The 12,936-nt window shown below is 40.0% G+C and overlaps 1 pseudogene; it reads right to left on the bottom strand.

Annotated features, from left to right (window-relative positions):
- Positions 1-3,217: 3,217 nt before the first annotated feature.
- Positions 3,218-12,365, bottom strand: LOC125344028 (annotated as a pseudogene).
- Positions 12,366-12,936: the final 571 nt, after the last annotated feature.

Raw genomic sequence — 12,936 nt, 5'->3', positions numbered from 1 at the left:
CCCACCTCAAAGCTCATCTTCTCCATTTGGTTTGCAGGTGCTGCTGGCAGCCTAGACACCCCTGAGCAGCCCATGGAGAGAGGTGAGGGCCCACATGAAGGCTCTTTGTGACTAAGTATTCTATCAAAGCTTAAGCAGGTGGCAGGAGGCACTGCTCCCCCAGTCCACTGGTTCTTTATGTGGATACTCCCCTAGTAGCAGTGGGAATGTGTTGCTTCTATAGCCTGGTATCACCAGGTTACACACATATGGGGGAGGATATTTGACTGTAGACCTCTCCACAGGTGACTTCCGAATTGGAGAAATGCCTGAACTGGATGTGGTACTTGATCCATTGTCAGCAGAACATGAGGAAATCAATGCTGGTATAAAACGTGAGCTCAAGAAGGAAATTCAGAACTTGGGATATGGTAAGTAGCGGGGAGAAGGGCTCATGATTAAAAACTTAGGGAAACTCCATCATTTTATTGTGTAGGATAGTTTGCCACTGCCTCAGGAGAGAGTCTGCCAGAATTAACATTTTTCATATAATATTATGTTCTCCTTTATTATCACTAAAATATTTCAATGGACAGTAACTCTTTCCAGCCTGAGCTTACTTGGTTATTGTTTATAAGACTAGTTGATTAGCTATGGGTCAGTTCCTTAATATAAGCATTCAAAACATACATACAAACACATTCACATGGGTGTACTCACAGTGTAATATTCCTCATAATGATTCATAGCTCTTGAGACAGGCTTTTATTTAACAAGATTGACTTAATGTTTCTGCAGGATATCAGTATATCTTCCAGTTGCTTGATGGTGTGCAGGGACCTCTGGAAATGAAAAGAGAAATTGTGCTACATGCCATCAGAGAAGCAGCAAGGTGGGTGGTCGTAGGAGCTGTATACCTCTCTTGTTGTTTTTCTGTACCTGTCCAGGACCTGGGCACTGTCCCTAAGCTTTTTTTTTCCTCAAGGCAAGTACTCTACCACTTGAGCCATAGCTGTACTTCTGGCTTTTTGGTGCTTAACTAAAGATAAAAGATTCATGGGTTTGTCTTTCCAGGTTAGCTTTGAACTGTGATCTTCAGCAATTGGTGTCCAGCTACCCATGTAGAGTAATGCGGTATTGGGCATGAGGAGTATAAGATCAGTTCTTACTCTGAGCTTCTCAATCCCTGGCCCTCACTCAGAGTTGAGGCTGACTTGAATGCTATTTACGTTGGTGTCTTCTAGACTTAGCTTTCCAGACCCATTAAGCTCTCTGGCCTTATTGCAGTCTGAGATGAATTGAGCATTAATTTTCAGTTGATCTTTGCCCTTGCTTGGGTGATTTTCACTGCTTGGACATACTCATTACTTACATATAGGTGGTGATCTCCCTTCCCCATGTCCCAAGTAATTTGTTGTTTGTCATTTACTTAATTACCATTCTTTGAATTTTACAGATTCAATTGTCATGATTTAACTGTACACCTTGAGAGTGCACTGACAAAACTCAACCGTGGTCTCAACAAAGATAATGACTCTCCAGACATGTAATTCTGTTTTTGACATTGATCAGTAAGAAGCAAGAGCTGTTATATTTGAGAGTATGGCAGGCTAATTTAGAAGCCTTATAGCATGTATTAGTTAAGTGAATAGCCTTCCAGAGGTTTAGGAAAAACAATGGAACCTTTGAATGTTTTGAATTTTTGTTAATAAAAATTGGACTCTTGCTAATTTTTTTGTTAGTGTGTTCATTTCTTTTCTTGCTTGTGTTGAGGGAATTATTACATCATTAGATTAATCCTTATAACATTTGGAGCAGGTAGAAGTCATAGGTAGTATTTTTCCCAGTATTGTTCATAGCATTTTATTTATTTTTCTTGTTGTTTTTATTTGAGAAATGTTCACCCAACGCTGTGTATCCCAAGTGACATCAAACCTACTAGATAAACGAGGCTTGTATGCAACATGTGACCCTCTTGTCTCAGCCTGGCTTCACTATACATACCTTAACTCTATTGTCCCAAGACAGACTTCAGCAGGTCATGTTGCTTGGTCTGGTGCTATAGACGAACCTCATTCTCTGTATATATCTCCAATTAACCACTAGAAATCTGGAAGTGGTGCTATAGCTCAATGTTAATGCTAGCCTTGAGCAAAAGAGCTTAGTGCCAGGGCCCACGCCCCAAGTCCAAGCCCCACAACTGGCAAAAAAAAGCCTTTAAATTATAACTTCTCATTTCTAATTTTAACATCTCATTCTGCTCAGACATTTCAAGCTTAAATGCAAGCATAAAATGTCAAGAAAAAGCAAAGCACTTGTATTTTTTTCTGTAATCACCGTAAGAAGCATAAGAGAGTCTTCTATTACATAATGCCCATTTTCTCTGCATTTCACACATCTCTGCATTTCAGACTTTTTCTGTGAAGTCTTCTAGAGATAACATCAGCTTGATAATATGACAGACCTCAGTGGTCACAAACACACATACAACATAGAACTACATTTAGGAAATTGATAATTCAGAGAAGAGAATTGTTAATTGTTAATTCAGAGAAGAGAAAACTTGAAATATAAATTCATGAAAAATTTAGCAAGACAGATTCCCTGCTGTTCAGCTTTATTTTGTTACTTGTGTTCACATGTAAATAAAAACTAGAATTACATCATTTTCTGATATGAACTTCAGGAATAGTAGTTAACAGAAAAGTTCCCATACCAAGAGCAAATGCAGACAAATAATCATATTTAAAGAATTATTTTCCATTATTCAAGTATTCAAAAATACTTGTATTCTTTACTGGTTTTTTTTTTTTGAGGTCAGAAGAATGGACACATAGAACATCAATAATTTTTCTATTCTGAATGAGGCCAAAAAACATTTATGTCAGTATTCACTATAATCTTGATGTTATGGATGTCATCATGTAGTTCAGTCTGACCTGAAACTCACAACCCATACTCCAGCCTGGCAAGTGCTGGAATCGCAGCACCATGACTTCCACCACTCACAGCTCAAAAGAACTTTTGAGAATAGCTTGGAATCTGTTGAAACCTTTTCATCCCAATTCTTAGGAAAAACTGGAAGATGGTTTCTAGATGAAATGTTCATAGTTTTATCGAAAGACTGTCATTCAAAGATCTAATTTAGTGAGAAAAATAATTTGACAGGCTTTTTAAAGACAAAACAGGAGAAAACAATTTTGTTCAATAATGACCTTAATACAAGACCCCAAAGACCTCAAATGACCACCATGTACACACCAAAAGTTATGAATGAAGCAACATCTTTATACTGGCATTTGTACTCGAGTTCTCCTTTAACTGAAAATACACGACAAAATTTCATTTTTCACAAGCTTTCTTGTGTGTATGTGTTTTGTGGTACTGGTCCTGGGGCTTGGACTCATGGCCTGGGTACTGTACCTGAGCTTATTTGCTCAAGGTTATCACTCTACCACTTCAGCTACAGCCCCATTTCCAGCTTTTTGTGGTAGTTAATTGGATCTCAGCCTTCTGAGTAGTTAAATTACAGGTGGGAACTACAAGCGCCTGGTCAGGATTTCTTAAAAAAAAAAAAAATAAAGGAAAAATACTAGTTTGGTCATTTAAGACAAATGAAGGAACATGATAACTGGTACTCAATATCTTTAACTCATTTGCTAGAGTAAAGCTTAAAGCCTAATTTTACAAATAAAAACATAACTTTTTTTTAACATATCAAAAACTCACATGCCCTTTGAGACAAATTACGTATATCTCAACATGTGCAATTGTTTAGCTTGACTGAAAAATCGACTAACATATCCATTCTGTGAAAATGTACTATAGTACGGTCAACTAGATTTGGTTCCAATAAAGCTGTAATAGTATATTTTATGAGATAGTAAGACTCTTACTTTTTTTTTTTTTTACCAAAATAACAGTACAAATTATCTTTGTAAGTCTAATTTATTCACTGAAAAATCTGAGTTTTTACAGTAATTTGAGTATGAAACCTCATATTGAATTTGTGAAAAGATTTGGATTTTCTTTTCCTAATATCATAAAAATAGAGGAAGGACCATGGAAAATAAAACCACTAAATAATAAAATAAGTAATATTTCAGGTTGTGAACCCAAAAGGCACAGTGATATGGCTGATATTTGCATAGTTCCTATGTGCTGTAGTTTCTAGGCACAAGTAAAGAACTGACAATTTCTTTAGATCTCATGAATTTAAAAGAAAGCTTATATTTTCCCAAATGCTTAATAATCCAATGCATTTAAAGTAAATTCCTCTTATGAACCCTTTATTGCAAGCAATATAAAACATTATAGAAGTTGAAGGATTTTTATTATTCCATTATTACTAAATGCATGGGTGAGTACTCTGTTTTCTATCTGGGAAGCTTTTACTTTATCACCTTAAATATAAACAGCACTGCAGACAAACAAGTAATCCTGGATAAGAAGCTCAAACTTTATATATATATATATGATACACAAAGCTTATATCCCTTGTGTATTAGGGGGAATGTAGTGAGTATGCTTACTACAAAGCTAATTTGTCCCTCTCAAAGATTGCTTATAAAGATGCTACTATATTTATAGGAGATCTCAAAAAATACTACTATAATTTCAGTTTAAAAAACAACCGTAGGGCTGGAAATATAGCCTAGTGGTAGAATGCTTGCCTCATATACTTGAGCCCTGGTTTAGATTCCCCAGCACCACATATATAGAAAAAGCCAGAAGTGGCACTGTGGCTCAAGTGGTAGAGTGCTAGCCTTGAGCAAAAAGAAGCCAGGGACAGTGCTCAAGCCTTTAGTTCAAGCCCCAGGACTGGCAAAACAAAAACAAACACAAAAACAACTGTAAACTTTCCTTTTATACAGATTTAGTAGTATTTTCAGGAAAACAAAATGTTTGCAGTTCCAGCACAGTAGGAAATAAGGCCTCTTTTTAATATTGTCGTGTGTGTGTGTTTGAGTGTGTGTGTGTGTGTGTGTGTGTGTGTGTGTATTTTAATCATCTCCCTAATTTTTCAATAGATATTAGAGTTCATACACTCAAGGAAGGAGTCAGGCAAGTGTTGTTTCTGACTCCTTGGAGTACTAAGAACACTGTATTCATCCTTTCTCAGCTTCTCTATTTCCACCTCTACATTACTCCTCATTGTCTTCTCTTCTTCTAACTCTTCTAGTTTTTCCAGTTCTTTCCCAATGTTTCCACTAGATCCTTTTTTCAGAGTTTCCAGAAGAGAGCAATTCAGTAATCTGGGCTCTAAGTTCATCCAAGGAATTTTAATTCCTATCATCTGTTTCTATTTTTGCTTTGATTTCTAATGGAGTTAGGAAAGCAGTTTATTTGCCTTAGATGCAATTGAAAGTGTTGGGAGAGATGGCTTTGTGGAATAGCGTGTATCCTTTTTAAACTCAGATGGTTTTAAGTTGCCTCCCCTTTGGGCAACTTCAAGGATTTTTCTGGGCTCTGAGTTGGTAAATGGCCAGCAACCTTCTCCCCAGCTTCTGCCATGGATTTGCAGTGCGACGTGGCAAATTTTCTGAAGCTATGTTATCAAAATTTACAACATCTGTTTCTCTAGAGCTCCTTTCTATAAATGAATCAGTCTACTGAGTTGGGTCTAAATAATAACTGTACAGAATCTAGCTTTGGTTTTAACACTGTCTCCATTTCAAATTTTGATGAAATATTAACTTCTCCATTAATTTTGGCTGTGGGTGGTTGTGGAGGAACCGGTTTTTCTGGTTACTTTGGATGCACTGCTGCAGGAGATTTCAATAAATTATTGGTGGAGACAGCTTTGGGGGTGGGACTTATGTAGCAGTTGATTTGGAAAGCTTCTGATCCAGTAGTGATTTTTCATCATTTTCTTCAGGCGTAAGTGGAAAAGACTTCTCTTCAGCTAACAGGTCAGGCTTTTGAGCTGGACCCTTAGGAGGTGGTGGTTTCTTTCATTTTGGAAAGTCTTTATCCAGCTCAGTTATCTTGTCTGGAAATACCCCTTCTTTCTCATATGTTCTCCCTTCCACCATCCAGGTTCACCAATCTCTTTATCATCAAATGGATTATCTTCCCCTCTTAAAGCTCATCTTCATTAGTACCTTCATAAGCAAATAATGTTCTACAATACTCTTTAGCTTCAGTGTCTTTTTTCATCATTTCCACACTGTGTTTTGGATCCTTGTAGCTGTATGATTAAAGGCATCTTTTCTGGTTTTTTTGTTCCTCTTCAATTTCACTAGAGGATGTTCTTGTTCTTAGTTTCACTGAGTCTTCTTTATAATCACCTCCAAATTCAATTTCTTTGAATCTTCTTTGGCTATGTAACTAATATTGACACAGTGTCACTCCAACTTCCCAGAGATGATGATAGTGAGGTAGGCCCTGCTAAAGCGGTGTCTGAGATGTTGAATTTTGTCAAAGGATATTTCTGCATCAACTGAGATGCTCATGTGCATTTTGTTCATTTGTTTATTTATTGATTTGTCTATCGTGAACCATCCTTGCATTATCCTTGCAGGATAACACAGACCTGATTGTGGTACTTTTTGTTGTTGTTATGTGTGTGTGTGTGTGTGTGTGTGTGCACGCGCGCACGCATGAACATGCGCGCACTGGTCCTAGGACTTAAATTTAGGGCCTGTGCTATTTTTTTCCTGAGCTTTTGTGCTCAAAGCTAATACTCTATCACTGGATCCAAAGCTCCACTTCTGGCTTCGTTTTTAGTGATTAATTGGAAATAAAAGTCTCATCAACTTTTTTCCCAGGCTGGCTTCAAACTGTGATACTTAGATATCGGCCTACTGAATGGCTTGGATTATAGATGTGGGCCACTGATGCTTGAAAGTGCTTGTACTTAAAAAATGTATTGCTGAATCCTATTTCCAAGGATTTTATTAAGAATTTTTGCATCAATGCGCATTAATGATAGGTCTATGATTATGTTTCTTTGTTGTTTCTCTGTCTTCTTTTGGAATGTGTGTAATACTTGCTTCATAGAAAGAGTTCAGTAGTGTTCTTTTTTTATTTCATGGGAGAGTTTGCGAAGTATTGATATTAGTTCTTTGAAAGCCTTGTAGAGCTTGACTGTAAATCCATCTGACTCTGTAGAAGACTATTATTATTTCAGTCTCATTGATTGTTCTCATTCTAAGTGGTTTAGATCCTTTTCTTTCATTCTAGTGGGTCAATTGTATCTATTTCTTTTTTAAATTCTCCACCTTATTTGTGTATTGTCATTCAAAGCATCCCCTTATGATCTTTGTATTTCCTTGGTATTCATTGCAATCTTCCACTTTTCATCTCTAATTTTTGAGTCTCTTCTTTTTATTGAATTAGCCTAGGGGTTTATCAAACTTCTTTATATTTTCAAAAATCCATCTTTGTATTTCATTGCTTGTTTTTGTAACCTATTTCCTCTGTATTTCATTAGTATCTGCCTTATTAAAAAAAAAAAACTTTCCATAATCCTAGTTTGGGGTTTGATTATTTCTGTTTCTCTACAGATTTGAGTTGCAATACATACCATTATTATTGAATAACATTCTAATTAGTTCTTTCTTTTGATGAAGGCACTCGGGGATATGATTTTTCTTCTCAACATTGCCTTTACTGTATCCCAGACATTCTATTGGATGGCTCTTCATGTCAGTTTCCAGGAACTTGCTGACCTCTTTTTCAGTGACCTATATGTCATTCAACAGTGTGTTGTTCAGTTTCCATGTACTTAAATATTTTCTAGTATCTTTTGCCATTGAGCTCTTGTCTGATTACATTATGGCTTGATACAATACAAGGAGTTGGTAGAATTCTTTTGTATTTACTGAGACTTGCCATATGTTCTAGGATATGTTTTGTTTTGGAGGACGTTCATAGCCTGGTCATAATAATGTATAGTATGTAGTTACTGGGTGAAATACTCTGCAGATGTCCATTTGATCTATGGTGTGATTTAATTCTAGCTTCTTGAAATTTTTTGTTTCAGATGACCTGTCTCATTGATGTGTGAGGGTCCTGTTATGATATTAGAAGTCTATCAGTGTTTATAAATCCAATATCTGTTTAATGAATATGCTGTTATTAGGTGTGTATATGGTTACAAGTATAATTTACTCTTCATGAATGAGTCACTTTATTAATATGAAGCAGCCTTTTTGTCTCTCTTGATTGATTTTTTTTTCTTTTTTGCCAGTCCTGGGGCTTGGACTCAGGGCCTGAGCACTGTCCCTGGCTTCTTTTTGCTCAAGGCTAGCACTCTGCCACTTGAGCCACAGCGCCACTTCTGGCCATTTTCTATATATGTGGTGCTGGGGATTCGAACCCAGGGCTTCATGTATATGAGGCAAGCACTCTTGCCACTAGGCCATATTCCCAGCCCCTCTTGACTGATTTTTAGCTTTAAGTTGTTTATCAGATATAAGCATGGCTACTCTCCCTGGCTTGGGAGTCCATTTCTTAGAAGATTTTTTTCCATTCTTTCACTCTATTCTTGTATATTTGAAGTGTAGCAGTCAGTGAGATCTGTTTTTTGCAGGCAGCAAATTATTGGATCCTATTTGCTATTCTATGATTTTTGATTGAATAATTCAGCCTTTTAAAATTTTAACATTAATATTGAGAGGTGTCTATTTGCTGTCATTTTGTTGTTTTTGTAATTCTTAGTTCTTTCATTTTCCTGCTTTAATCTACTCTCTAGAAGGATCTAGTCTTTCCTGTGTCTTTCTGTTTTTACCCTTTTCCGTGGGTAGGATTCTCACAGTAGTATTTTCTGCAGTGCTAGCCTTTAGTCATTAATTCCTTAGCTTTTCTTTATTATAGAAGGCTTTTATTTCTCCATATAACTTCAATGGGCACAGTTATCATGTTGTGCCAAGTCGTGAGACCACCACCAAGAAGGCCACCGAGACTCAGATGTTCCGAAATGCAAAAGCAAGACAAGGCTTTATTCAAGCGAGCTGCAACTCAGGCCTTGTCCTACCCACCGACACAGCGGAGGTTAGGAGGGAGCCCTGAGCTGTGATTACACAGGGCTTATAAAGGCAAAAAACAAAGTTACAACAATCAGGTGTTCAAGCAAGCAAGATTAGGACACAGGTACAAATCTGATTGGCTCAGGGCTCGAGGCATTCTAGGGGCAGTTAGAGTTAAGCATTCCCAGTCGTTAGAGTTCTTGACCGACTGGGCCCTAATAAGCTTGTCCTGGGTCTGCTCACAGGGCCTGCTTATCTCAGGTTCACGTGGTAAAGTGGGGTTCACGTGGTAAAGTGGGGCCTGACTTCAAAGTCTGGCACTTCATTTCCCCCTTTTCTCTTTGGTACCTTGGGAGCCAATCATGGCTCCATTCTGTCCATTTCAATGGCTTGCATGTCTAGGGGATGACATAGAGATAAGGCATGGGCCAATAGGGCCCAAAGTAGTAACCTAAAACAACTCTGGTCCCTCGGTTTTAAAGGGGGGCTGATGGGTGAAGATCATCCATCTTCTGTAACTTCTTCAGGCTGACTCAGGGGTGTTGACCTTACCTAGCCAGGAACCTATAACCTTACTCTACTTTACCAAGGGACTGCACACGTCAAACTGACAGGACTCCTCTCATCACACTCGGGAAGTTGCTTAGTCAGGTTTGGGTCCAAGTGATCTGGCACATCCTAGTTGCCTGTGGCCAGATCACATAAGTCTACTACTAAGTCTGGCCACCAGGTTCCTAAGGGGGCTTCCTTAGTTGCTAAAATAAGGGGGTCACTCCACTTTGGAGTGAGCTGCCAAAATAATTGGAAAGGCTGGTGAGGGTTAACGTCAACACTAGCCAGGGTAGCAAGGAAAGAAGGCAAAAAGAAAATTATAACAATATTCAGTCTAACTTTCTTTTCTTGAGGAGAAGGCGAAGCGGTTGAGTCGGGTGCTTGGAGACCTCCCATGTTCCACCACGGTAGTTGTCATCCAGGGCAAAGGGGTCAGCTGGCCTGGCGTGGGAGCAATGGACCCGTGGCGATGCCATCTACCTTAGTCAGTAGCACTATGTAGAGTCCCTTCCACCGTGGTTGTAAGGATTTGGGGTTATGCCTCCAGACGAACACCCAGTCCCCTGGTCTGAATAAATGGGGGGCAGGGACAGAAGCAGAATTATATAATGCCTTAAGTTGGGGTCACATATTCTTGTGCACGAGCTGCAAATAATCGAGTTTACACAAAAATTCAGCATCATCCAAATCAGCAAGCAATTCAGTCTGAAGGCTAGGGATAATGGGCGGGGGGTACCCGTACATTATTTCAAAAGGAGTAAAGCCAAGCTGATAGGGAGAATTTCTTACTCTAAGCAGAGCAAAAGGAAGGAGTGACACCCAGTCTGCGCCAGTCTCTAAGGCCAATTTAGTTAGGGTCTCTTTTAGAGTCCGATTCATTCTCTCTACCTGTCCTGAACTCTGGGGTCTATAAACACACAATGCAATTTCTAATCCGTCCCCAGTGCAGCGGCTATTCCCTGACTTACTTTTGAGATGAAGGCCAGTCCATTGTCTGACCCAGTGGTGGATGGGAAGCCATACCTGGGTAGGATTTCTTCTAGGATCTTCTTAGCCACTACATTCGTGGTCTTATGCTTTGTTGAATAGGCTTCAACCCATCCTGAAAAGGTGTCTACAAAAACTAGCAAATATTTGTATCCAAATTTTTCCAGGTTTAATTTCTGTAGACAGACATGGGCATTAGTAAGGCATGCTTATGAACTATTCTTCTAGGACTTCCTGGCTTTGATTAACTTTTGAAAGGCCAAACAGTAGTGACTCTAGGATCTGACACCATCTCTGCCATCCAAGCAGTGGCTTACTGCCTCTGGATGCTCTATCACTTTTGTCCCAGGAGGAGTGACTTTCCACTGGACTTGGACTCAGGGCCTGAGCACTGTCCCCCAGCTCTCCAGCTCAAGACTAGCACCCTACCACTTTGAGCTCTACACAACTCTGTTCCCAGCACTCTGCTGGCTGATTAGAGACAAGTCTCTCACAGGGACCTTTCTCTGCCTGGGCTGGCTTCGAACTGCAGATTTCAGATCAGTGAGTCTTACAAGAGGCCACTTTACTCCAATTAAAGCAACAAGGTGGTCCACACAGAAGTAGTTTCTAAGCATGCTCTTACCTGGAATTTATTAAGGGCCAGTATTAGATCTTGACAAACTTGTAGGTATCACCTGTGCTTTTCTGTGGGCCTGCTAGAAACTGTTACAAAAAACCTACAAAGAGGCTGGAATGGCAATTAAACTTTTTTTTTTTTTTTGGCCAGTCCTGGGGCTTGGACTCAGGGCCTGAACACTGTCCCAGGCTTCGTTTTGCTCAAGGCTAGCACTCTGCCGCTTGAGCCACAGCGCCACTTCTGGCCATTTTCTGTATATGTGGTGCTGGGGAATTGAACCCAGGGCCTCATGTATACGAGGCAAGCGCTCTTGCCACTAGGCCATATCCCCAGCCGCAATTAAACATTTTGGTAGCCATAATTCTCCTTTTCTCACTTTGCAATAATTATTTAGGACAATTTTACTTCCAAATTTCTTTTCTAGAAATGTATTCTTGATTTCCAAAGCCTTTTTACTAACCCAACACTTTAGCTTTTATCTGCATTGGAAAAACTGAAGCTCACAGGCATTTTGAAACCAGGTGCTGCCCTTTGCCTACGGGCTGCTTGTTTCAAGAGCCTCTTTTTTTTCTTCAGTCCCAGTTACTGCATGGCATGAAGACCTTTGAACTCAAATGACAATTTTTCCTAATGCAAGAATTACAATTAGAAATACTTATCCATTCAGCTTTCCAATATATTAGTGAGAAATATTGGCCCATTTTGCCATTTCTTCCTACATACATGGAGTTAATGAGAGTTTACTTCTATCCCCATTAGTTTAATATATATCCTTTTAAATCCAAATTTCTGACACTTAGGTCCGATTAAGCATTTTTTTAACTATAGTTCCTTTTTAAAACAATGCAATAATCCTTTAAAGCATTTGTTAATGCCCAAACTTGATGACCATTTGAATTTAAACCTAAACTCACTCAATTTTACATCATACTGACAGTCTTGAACATGTTCACACTCACACATGCACACACACATACATATTTAAAAGATCTTAAAGTGTGCAGAATAAGCATGGGCCGTACATTTTACAGTGGCAAGAGATATTTTTGCCAATCTTACTCCTGCAACATGCAAATTTTAAGACAAAACCTTTAAGATAGGATTTTAGCATTCTCCATCCTCATTTTCCATGGTGGAGGCCTGGCCCTTGGGGGATTGTAATCTCCGCCCGCCATTTCCCAAGCACCACTGTGGAACCTGAGCCATCTGCCCCGGGCCCCCAAGCATGTAGCCGCCACCTTGGGCACCCAGCGCATGCCGTTGCTTGCAAACCCAAGAGGGGTGCCAGCCCAGGCCACACGGAGCCCAATCGCTCTCAGCGCAAGCCCCGCGACCCGTTTACAGATTGGGACCTGGAAACGCCAGATGGGCAAGGGCTTCCGCCACCATCCCCAGCGCTCCCCTGCCGCGTCTCCGCAGGACGAGCAAAGCTGCACGAGCCCATTCCCCCGAGGGCGGCAGAAAATCCGCTTCTCTCTCTATGCTTCTGCCCCATCCAGATGGGCACGACCCTCCTCTGAAAACCCACTTACTCAGAGTAATCTGTGGGGTCACTGGACCCCGAAATTCCCATCCATGCATTCCCGCCCCACATTGGGCGCCATATGTTGGGGTTCGCTACCCCACTCCCAACTTCTCCAGAGGAGATGCCCAAATTCCAAACTATGAAAGAACACTCGGCTTTTATTCCTCCTGCCGGCAGAAGGAACAAAGTGTGTTCTTATGGATTATGCTAAGCTGAGGAAAGGTTGCCGAGACCCCCTTTCCTCCCCCCCCCCCCCCCGTCCCCTCACGTGTCAGGAACGACAGCGGAGAGAGAGGCATCCA

Source organism: Perognathus longimembris, chromosome 28, assembly GCF_023159225.1.
Source record: "Perognathus longimembris pacificus isolate PPM17 chromosome 28, ASM2315922v1, whole genome shotgun sequence".
Lineage (NCBI taxonomy): Eukaryota > Metazoa > Chordata > Mammalia > Rodentia > Heteromyidae > Perognathus > Perognathus longimembris.
This window is presented reverse-complemented; position numbering and strand designations above follow the sequence as displayed.